Consider the following 11072-nt stretch of genomic DNA (forward strand, 5'->3'; position numbering starts at 1 on the left):
ATTAGATCGAGCTTGTCTGTCATATTATAATACAGACAGTTGATCTCGCTGGTCTGTCATATTATAATAGAGACAGTAGATCTAGCTGGTCTGTCATAATATAATAGAGACAGTAGATTTAGCTGGTCTGTCAAATTATAATAGAGACAGTAGATCGAGCTGGTCTTTCATATTATAATAGAAACAGTAGATCTAGCTGGTCTTTCATATTATAATAGAGACAGTAGATCTACCTGGTCTGTCATAATATAATAGATACAGTAGATCTACCTGGTCTGTCATAGAATAATAGAGACAGTAGATCTAGCTGGTCTGTCATAATATGATAGAGACAGTAGATCTAGCTGATCTGTCATAAAATAATAGAGACAGTAGATCGAGCTGGTATTTCATGTTATAATAGAAACAGTAGATCTAGCTGATCTGTCATAAAATAATAGAGACAGTAGATCGAGCTGGTCATTCATGTTATAATAGAAACAGTAGATCTAGCTGGTCTGTCATAATATAATAGAGACAGTATATCTAGCTGGTCTGTCAAATTATAATAGAGACAGTAGATCGAGCTGGTCTTTCATATTATAATAGAAACAGTAGATCTAGCTGGTCTGTCATATTATAATAGAGACAGTAGATCTAGCTGTTCTGTCATAATATGAGACAGTAGATCTCGCTGGTCTTTCATATTATAATAGAGACAGTAGATCTCGCTGGTCTGTCATAATAGAATAGAGACAGTAGATCTACCTGGTCTGTCATATTATAATAGAGACAGTAGATTTTGCTGGTCTGTCATATTATAATAGAGACAGTAGATCTCGCTGGTCTGTCATAATAGAATATAGACAGTAGATCGAGCTGGTCTGTCATATTATAATGGAGACAGTAGATCTAGCTGTTCTGTCATAATATGAGACAGTAGATCTAGCTGGTCTGTCATATTATAATAGAGACAGTAGATCTAGCTGGTCTGTCATATTATAATGGGGACAGTAGATCTAGCTGGTCTGTCATAATAGAATAGAGATAGTAGATCTAGCTGGTCTGTCACATTATAATAGAGACATTAGATCGAGCTGGTCTGTCATATTATAATACAGACAGTTGATCTCCCTGGTCTGTCATATTATAATAGAGACAGTAGATCTAGCTGGTCTGTCATAATATAATAGAGACAGTAGATTTAGCTGGTCTATCATATTATAATGGACACAGTAGATGTCGCTGGTCTGTCATAATATAATAGAGACAGTAGATCTAGCTGGTCTGTCATATTATAATGGAGACAGTAGATCTAGCTGGTCTGTCATATTATAATAGAGACAGTACATCGAGCTGGTCTGTCATAATAGAATAGAGACAGTAGATCTAGCTGTTCTGTCATAATATGAGACAGTAGATCTAGCTGGTCTGTCATATTATAATAGAGACAGTAGATCTAGCTGGTCTGTCATATTATAATGGGGACAGTAGATCTAGCTGGTCTGTCACATTATAATAGAGACATTAGATCGAGCTTGTCTGTCATATTATAATACAGACAGTTGATCTCGCTGGTCTGTCATATTATAATAGAGACAGTAGATCTAGCTGGTCTGTCATAATATAATAGAGACAGTAGATCGAGCTGGTCTTTCATATTATAATAGAAACAGTAGATCTAGCTGGTCTTTCATATTATAATAGAGACAGTAGATCTACCTGGTCTGTCATAATATAATAGATACAGTAGATCTACCTGGTCTGTCATAGAATAATAGAGACAGTAGATCTAGCTGGTCTGTCATAATATGATAGAGACAGTAGATCTAGCTGATCTGTCATAAAATAATAGAGACAGTAGATCGAGCTGGTATTTCATGTTATAATAGAAACAGTAGATCTAGCTGATCTGTCATAAAATAATAGAGACAGTAGATCGAGCTGGTCATTCATGTTATAATAGAAACAGTAGATCTAGCTGGTCTGTCATAATATAATAGAGACAGTATATCTAGCTGGTCTGTCAAATTATAATAGAGACAGTAGATCGAGCTGGTCTTTCATATTATAATAGAAACAGTAGATCTAGCTGGTCTGTCATATTATAATAGAGACAGTAGATCTAGCTGTTCTGTCATAATATGAGACAGTAGATCTCGCTGGTCTTTCATATTATAATAGAGACAGTAGATCTCGCTGGTCTGTCATAATAGAATAGAGACAGTAGATCTACCTGGTCTGTCATATTATAATAGAGACAGTAGATTTTGCTGGTCTGTCATATTATAATAGAGACAGTAGATCTCGCTGGTCTGTCATAATAGAATAGAGACAGTAGATCGAGCTGGTCTGTCATATTATAATGGAGACAGTAGATCTAGCTGTTCTGTCATAATATGAGACAGTAGATCTAGCTGGTCTGTCATATTATAATAGAGACAGTAGATCTAGCTGGTCTGTCATATTATAATGGGGACAGTAGATCTAGCTGGTCTGTCATAATAGAATAGATATAGTAGATCTAGCTGGTCTGTCACATTATAATAGAGACATTAGATCGAGCTGGTCTGTCATATTATAATACAGACAGTTGATCTCCCTGGTCTGTCATATTATAATAGAGACAGTAGATCTAGCTGGTCTGTCATAATATAATAGAGACAGTAGATTTAGCTGGTCTATCATATTATAATGGACACAGTAGATGTCGCTGGTCTGTCATAATATAATAGAGACAGTAGATCTAGCTGGTCTGTCATATTATAATAGAGACAGTAGATCTAGCTGGTCTGTCATAATATAATAGAGACAGTAGATTTAGCTGGTCTGTCAAATTATAATAGAGACAGTAGATCGAGCTGGTCTTTCATATTATAATAGAAACAGTAGATCTAGCTGGTCTTTCATATTATAATAGAGACAGTAGATCTACCTGGTCTGTCATAATATAATAGATACAGTAGATCTACCTGGTCTGTCATAGAATAATAGAGACAGTAGATCTAGCTGGTCTGTCATAATATGATAGAGACAGTAGATCTAGCTGATCTGTCATAAAATAATAGAGACAGTAGATCGAGCTGGTATTTCATGTTATAATAGAAACAGTAGATCTAGCTGATCTGTCATAAAATAATAGAGACAGTAGATCGAGCTGGTCATTCATGTTATAATAGAGACAGTAGATCTAGCTGGTCTGTCATAATATAATAGAGACAGTAGATCTCGCTGGTCTGTCATAATAGAATAGAGACAGTAGATCGAGCTGGTCTGTCATATTATAATAGAAACAGTAGATCTAGCTGGTCTGTCATATTATAATAGAGACAGTAGATCTAGCTGTTCTGTCATAATATGAGACAGTAGATCTCGCTGGTCTTTCATATTATAATAGAGACAGTAGATCTCGCTGGTCTGTCATAATAGAATAGAGACAGTAGATCTACCTGGTCTGTCATATTATAATAGAGACAGTAGATTTTGCTGGTCTGTCATATTATAATAGAGACAGTAGATCTCGCTGGTCTGTCATAATAGAATAGAGACAGTAGATCGAGCTGGTCTGTCATATTATAATGGAGACAGTAGATCTAGCTGTTCTGTCATAATATGAGACAGTAGATCTAGCTGGTCTGTCATATTATAATAGAGACAGTAGATCTAGCTGGTCTGTCATATTATAATGGGGACAGTGGATCTAGCTGGTCTGTCATAATAGAATAGATATAGTAGATCTAGCTGGTCTGTCACATTATAATAGAGACATTAGATCGAGCTGGTCTGTCATATTATAATACAGACAGTTGATCTCCCTGGTCTGTCATATTATAATAGAGACAGTAGATCTAGCTGGTCTGTCATAATATAATAGAGACAGTAGATTTAGCTGGTCTATCATATTATAATGGACACAGTAGATGTCGCTGGTCTGTCATAATATAATAGAGACAGTAGATCTAGCTGGTCTGTCATATTATAATGGAGACAGTAGATCTAGCTGGTCTGTCATAATATAATAGAGACAGTAGATTTAGCTGGTCTGTCAAATTATAATAGAGACAGTAGATCGAGCTGGTCTTTCATATTATAATAGAAACAGTAGATCTAGCTGGTCTTTCATATTATAATAGAGACAGTAGATCTACCTGGTCTGTCTGTAGTCTGTCATAGAATAATAGAGACAGTAGATCTAGCTGGTCTGTCATAATATGATAGAGACAGTAGATCTAGCTGATCTGTCATAAAATAATAGAGACAGTAGATCGAGCTGGTATTTCATGTTATAATAGAAACAGTAGATCTAGCTGATCTGTCATAAAATAATAGAGACAGTAGATCGAGCTGGTCTTTCATGTTATAATAGAAACAGTAGATCTAGCTGGTCTGTCATAATATAATAGAGACAGTATATCTAGCTGGTCTGTCAAATTATAATAGAGACAGTAGATCGAGCTGGTCTTTCATATTATAATAGAAACAGTAGATCTAGCTGGTCTGTCATATTATAATAGAGACAGTAGATCTAGCTGTTCTGTCATAATATGAGACAGTAGATCTCGCTGGTCTTTCATATTATAATAGAGACAGTAGATCTCGCTGGTCTGTCATAATAGAATAGAGACAGTAGATCTACCTGGTCTGTCATATTATAATAGAGACAGTAGATTTTGCTGGTCTGTCATATTATAATAGAGACAGTAGATCTCGCTGGTCTGTCATAATAGAATAGAGACAGTAGATCGAGCTGGTCTGTCATATTATAATGGAGACAGTAGATCTAGCTGTTCTGTCATAATATGAGACAGTAGATCTAGCTGGTCTGTCATATTATAATAGAGACAGTAGATCTAGCTGGTCTGTCATATTATAATGGGGACAGTAGATCTAGCTGGTCTGTCATAATAGAATAGAGATAGTAGATCTAGCTGGTCTGTCACATTATAATAGAGACATTAGATCGAGCTGGTCTGTCATATTATAATACAGACAGTTGATCTCCCTGGTCTGTCATATTATAATAGAGACAGTAGATCTAGCTGGTCTGTCATAATATAATAGAGACAGTAGATTTAGCTGGTCTATCATATTATAATGGACACAGTAGATGTCGCTGGTCTGTCATAATATAATAGAGACAGTAGATCTAGCTGGTCTGTCATATTATAATGGAGACAGTAGATCTAGCTGGTCTGTCATATTATAATAGAGACAGTACATCTAGCTGGTCTGTCATAATAGAATAGAGACAGTAGATCTAGCTGTTCTGTCATAATATGAGACAGTAGATCTAGCTGGTCTTTCATATTATAATAGAGACAGTAGATCTACCTGGTCTGTCATAATATAATAGAGACAGTAGATCTAGCTGGTCTGTCATATTATAATAGAGACAGTAGATCTAGCTGGTCTGTCATAATATAATAGAGACAGTATATCTAGCTGGTCTGTCAAATTATAATAGAGACAGTAGATCTAGCTGGTCCGTCATAATATAGCAGAGACAGTAGATCTAGCTGATCTGTCATAAAATAATAGAGACAGTAGATCGAGCTGGTCTTTCATGTTATAATAGAAACAGTAGATCTAGCTGGTCTGTCATAATATAATAGAGACAGTATATCTAGCTGGTCTGTCAAATTATAATAGAGACAGTAGATCGAGCTGGTCTGTCATATTATAATACAGACAGTTGATCTCGCTGGTCTGTCATATTATAATAGAGACAGTAGATCTAGCTGGTCTGTCATATTATAATGGGGACAGTAGATCTAGCTGGTCTGTCATAATAGAATAGAGATAGTAGATCTAGCTGGTCTGTCACATTATAATAGAGACATTAGATCGAGCTGGTCTGTCATATTATAATACAGACAGTTGATCTCCCTGGTCTGTCATATTATAATAGAGACAGTAGATCTAGCTGGTCTGTCATAATATAATAGAGACAGTAGATTTAGCTGGTCTATCATATTATAATGGACACAGTAGATGTCGCTGGTCTGTCATAATATAATAGAGACAGTAGATCTAGCTGGTCTGTCATATTATAATGGAGACAGTAGATCTAGCTGGTCTGTCATATTATAATAGAGACAATACATCTAGCTGGTCTGTCATAATAGAATAGAGACAGTAGATCTAGCTGTTCTGTCATAATATGAGACAGTAGATCTAGCTGGTCTTTCATATTATAATAGAGACAGTAGATCTACCTGGTCTGTCATAATATAATAGAGACAGTAGATCTAGCTGGTCTGTCATATTATAATAGAGACAGTAGATCTAGCTGGTCTGTCATAATATAATAGAGACAGTATATCTAGCTGGTCTGTCAAATTATAATAGAGACAGTAGATCTAGCTGGTCCGTCATAATATAGCAGAGACAGTAGATCTAGCTGATCTGTCATAAAATAATAGAGACAGTAGATCGAGCTGGTCTTTCATGTTATAATAGAAACAGTAGATCTAGCTGGTCTGTCATAATATAATAGAGACAGTATATCTAGCTGGTCTGTCAAATTATAATAGAGACAGTAGATCGAGCTGGTCTGTCATATTATAATACAGACAGTTGATCTCGCTGGTCTGTCATATTATAATAGAGACAGTAGATCTAGCTGGTCTGTCATAATATAATAGAGACAGTAGATCTAGCTGGTCTATCATATTATAATGGACACAGTAGATCTAGCTGGTCTGTCATAATATAATAGAGACTGTAGATCTAGCTGGTCTGTCATATTATAATAGAGACAGTAGATGTCGCTGGTCTGTCATAATATAATAGAGACAGTAGATCTAGCTGTTCTGTCATAATATGAGACAGTAGATTTTGCTGGTCTGTCATATTATAATAGAGACAGTAGATCTCGCTGGTCTGTCATAATAGAATAGAGACAGTAGATGTCGCTGGTCTGTCATAATATAATAGAGACAGTAGATCTAGCTGGTCTGTCATATTATAACGGAGACAGTAGATCTAGCTGGTCTGTCATATTATAACAGAGACAGTAGATCTAGCTGGTCTGTCATATTATAATAGAGACAGTACATCTAGCTGGTCTGTCATATTATAATACAGACAGTTGATCTCCCTGGTCTGTCATATTATAATAGAGACAGTAGATCTAGCTGGTCTGTCATAATATAATAGAGACAGTAGATTTAGCTGGTCTATCATATTATAATGGACACAGTAGATGTCGCTGGTCTGTCATAATATAATAGAGACAGTAGATCTAGCTGGTCTGTCATATTATAATGGAGACAGTAGATCTAGCTGGTCTGTCATAATATAATAGAGACAGTAGATTTAGCTGGTCTGTCAAATTATAATAGAGACAGTAGATCGAGCTGGTCTTTCATATTATAATAGAAACAGTAGATCTAGCTGGTCTTTCATATTATAATAGAGACAGTAGATCTACCTGGTCTGTCATAATATAATAGATACAGTAGATCTACCTGGTCTGTCATAGAATAATAGAGACAGTAGATCTAGCTGGTCTGTCATAATATGATAGAGACAGTAGATCTAGCTGATCTGTCATAAAATAATAGAGACAGTAGATCGAGCTGGTATTTCATGTTATAATAGAAACAGTAGATCTAGCTGATCTGTCATAAAATAATAGAGACAGTAGATCGAGCTGGTCTTTCATGTTATAATAGAAACAGTAGATCTAGCTGGTCTGTCATAATATAATAGAGACAGTATATCTAGCTGGTCTGTCAAATTATAATAGAGACAGTAGATCGAGCTGGTCTTTCATATTATAATAGAAACAGTAGATCTAGCTGGTCTGTCATATTATAATAGAGACAGTAGATCTAGCTGTTCTGTCATAATATGAGACAGTAGATCTCGCTGGTCTTTCATATTATAATAGAGACAGTAGATCTCGCTGGTCTGTCATAATAGAATAGAGACAGTAGATCTACCTGGTCTGTCATATTATAATAGAGACAGTAGATTTTGCTGGTCTGTCATATTATAATAGAGACAGTAGATCTCGCTGGTCTGTCATAATAGAATAGAGACAGTAGATCGAGCTGGTCTGTCATATTATAATGGAGACAGTAGATCTAGCTGTTCTGTCATAATATGAGACAGTAGATCTAGCTGGTCTGTCATATTATAATAGAGACAGTAGATCTAGCTGGTCTGTCATATTATAATGGGGACAGTAGATCTAGCTGGTCTGTCATAATAGAATAGAGATAGTAGATCTAGCTGGTCTGTCACATTATAATAGAGACATTAGATCGAGCTGGTCTGTCATATTATAATACAGACAGTTGATCTCCCTGGTCTGTCATATTATAATAGAGACAGTAGATCTAGCTGGTCTGTCATAATATAATAGAGACAGTAGATTTAGCTGGTCTATCATATTATAATGGACACAGTAGATGTCGCTGGTCTGTCATAATATAATAGAGACAGTAGATCTAGCTGGTCTGTCATATTATAATGGAGACAGTAGATCTAGCTGGTCTGTCATATTATAATAGAGACAGTACATCTAGCTGGTCTGTCATAATAGAATAGAGACAGTAGATCTAGCTGTTCTGTCATAATATGAGACAGTAGATCTAGCTGGTCTTTCATATTATAATAGAGACAGTAGATCTACCTGGTCTGTCATAATATAATAGAGACAGTAGATCTAGCTGGTCTGTCATATTATAATAGAGACAGTAGATCTAGCTGGTCTGTCATAATATAATAGAGACAGTATATCTAGCTGGTCTGTCAAATTATAATAGAGACAGTAGATCTAGCTGGTCCGTCATAATATAGCAGAGACAGTAGATCTAGCTGATCTGTCATAAAATAATAGAGACAGTAGATCGAGCTGGTCTTTCATGTTATAATAGAAACAGTAGATCTAGCTGGTCTGTCATAATATAATAGAGACAGTATATCTAGCTGGTCTGTCAAATTATAATAGAGACAGTAGATCGAGCTGGTCTGTCATATTATAATACAGACAGTTGATCTCGCTGGTCTGTCATATTATAATAGAGACAGTAGATCTAGCTGGTCTGTCATATTATAATGGGGACAGTAGATCTAGCTGGTCTGTCATAATAGAATAGAGATAGTAGATCTAGCTGGTCTGTCACATTATAATAGAGACATTAGATCGAGCTGGTCTGTCATATTATAATACAGACAGTTGATCTCCCTGGTCTGTCATATTATAATAGAGACAGTAGATCTAGCTGGTCTGTCATAATATAATAGAGACAGTAGATTTAGCTGGTCTATCATATTATAATGGACACAGTAGATGTCGCTGGTCTGTCATAATATAATAGAGACAGTAGATCTAGCTGGTCTGTCATATTATAATGGAGACAGTAGATCTAGCTGGTCTGTCATATTATAATAGAGACAATACATCTAGCTGGTCTGTCATAATAGAATAGAGACAGTAGATCTAGCTGTTCTGTCATAATATGAGACAGTAGATCTAGCTGGTCTTTCATATTATAATAGAGACAGTAGATCTACCTGGTCTGTCATAATATAATAGAGACAGTAGATCTAGCTGGTCTGTCATATTATAATAGAGACAGTAGATCTAGCTGGTCTGTCATAATATAATAGAGACAGTATATCTAGCTGGTCTGTCAAATTATAATAGAGACAGTAGATCTAGCTGGTCCGTCATAATATAGCAGAGACAGTAGATCTAGCTGATCTGTCATAAAATAATAGAGACAGTAGATCGAGCTGGTCTTTCATGTTATAATAGAAACAGTAGATCTAGCTGGTCTGTCATAATATAATAGAGACAGTATATCTAGCTGGTCTGTCAAATTATAATAGAGACAGTAGATCGAGCTGGTCTGTCATATTATAATACAGACAGTTGATCTCGCTGGTCTGTCATATTATAATAGAGACAGTAGATCTAGCTGGTCTGTCATAATATAATAGAGACAGTAGATCTAGCTGGTCTATCATATTATAATGGACACAGTAGATCTAGCTGGTCTGTCATAATATAATAGAGACTGTAGATCTAGCTGGTCTGTCATATTATAATAGAGACAGTAGATGTCGCTGGTCTGTCATAATATAATAGAGACAGTAGATCTAGCTGTTCTGTCATAATATGAGACAGTAGATTTTGCTGGTCTGTCATATTATAATAGAGACAGTAGATCTCGCTGGTCTGTCATAATAGAATAGAGACAGTAGATGTCGCTGGTCTGTCATAATATAATAGAGACAGTAGATCTAGCTGGTCTGTCATATTATAACGGAGACAGTAGATCTAGCTGGTCTGTCATATTATAACAGAGACAGTAGATCTAGCTGGTCTGTCATATTATAATAGAGACAGTACATCTAGCTGGTCTGTCATAATAGAATAGAGACAGTAGATCTAGCTGTTCTGTCATAATATGAGACAGTAGATCTAGATGGTCTGTCAAAATATAGCAGAGACAGTAGATCTAAATGGTCTGTCATAATATGATAGAGACAGTAGATCTAGCTGATCTGTCATAAAATACTAGAGACAGTAGATCGAGCTGGTCTTTCATGTTATAATAGAAACAGTAGATCTAGCTGGTCTGTCATAATATAATAGAGACAGTATATCTAGCTGGTCTGTCAAATTATAATAGAGACAGTAGATCTAGCTGGTCTGTCATAATATAGCAGAGACAGTAGATCTACCTGGTCTGTCATAAAATAATAGAGACAGTAGATCGAGCTGGTCTGTCATAATATGATAGAGACAGTAGATCTAGCTGATCTGTCATAAAATAATAGAGACTGTAGATCGAGCTGTTCTTTCATGTTATAATAGAAACAGTAGATCTACCTGGTCTGTCATAATATAATAGAGACAGTAGATCTAGCTGGTCTGTCATAATATGAGACAGTAGATCTAGCTGGTCTGTCATATTATAATGGGGACAGTAGATCTAGATGGTCTGTCATAATAGAATAGAGATAGTAGATCTAGCTGGTCTGTCACATTATAATAGAGACAGTAGATCGAGCTGGTCTATCATATTATAATACAGACAGTTGATCTCGCTGGTCTGTCATATTATAATAGAGAC

Source organism: Oncorhynchus keta, chromosome 21 (assembly GCF_023373465.1).
Source record: "Oncorhynchus keta strain PuntledgeMale-10-30-2019 chromosome 21, Oket_V2, whole genome shotgun sequence".
Classification (NCBI taxonomy): Eukaryota; Metazoa; Chordata; class Actinopteri; order Salmoniformes; family Salmonidae; genus Oncorhynchus; species Oncorhynchus keta.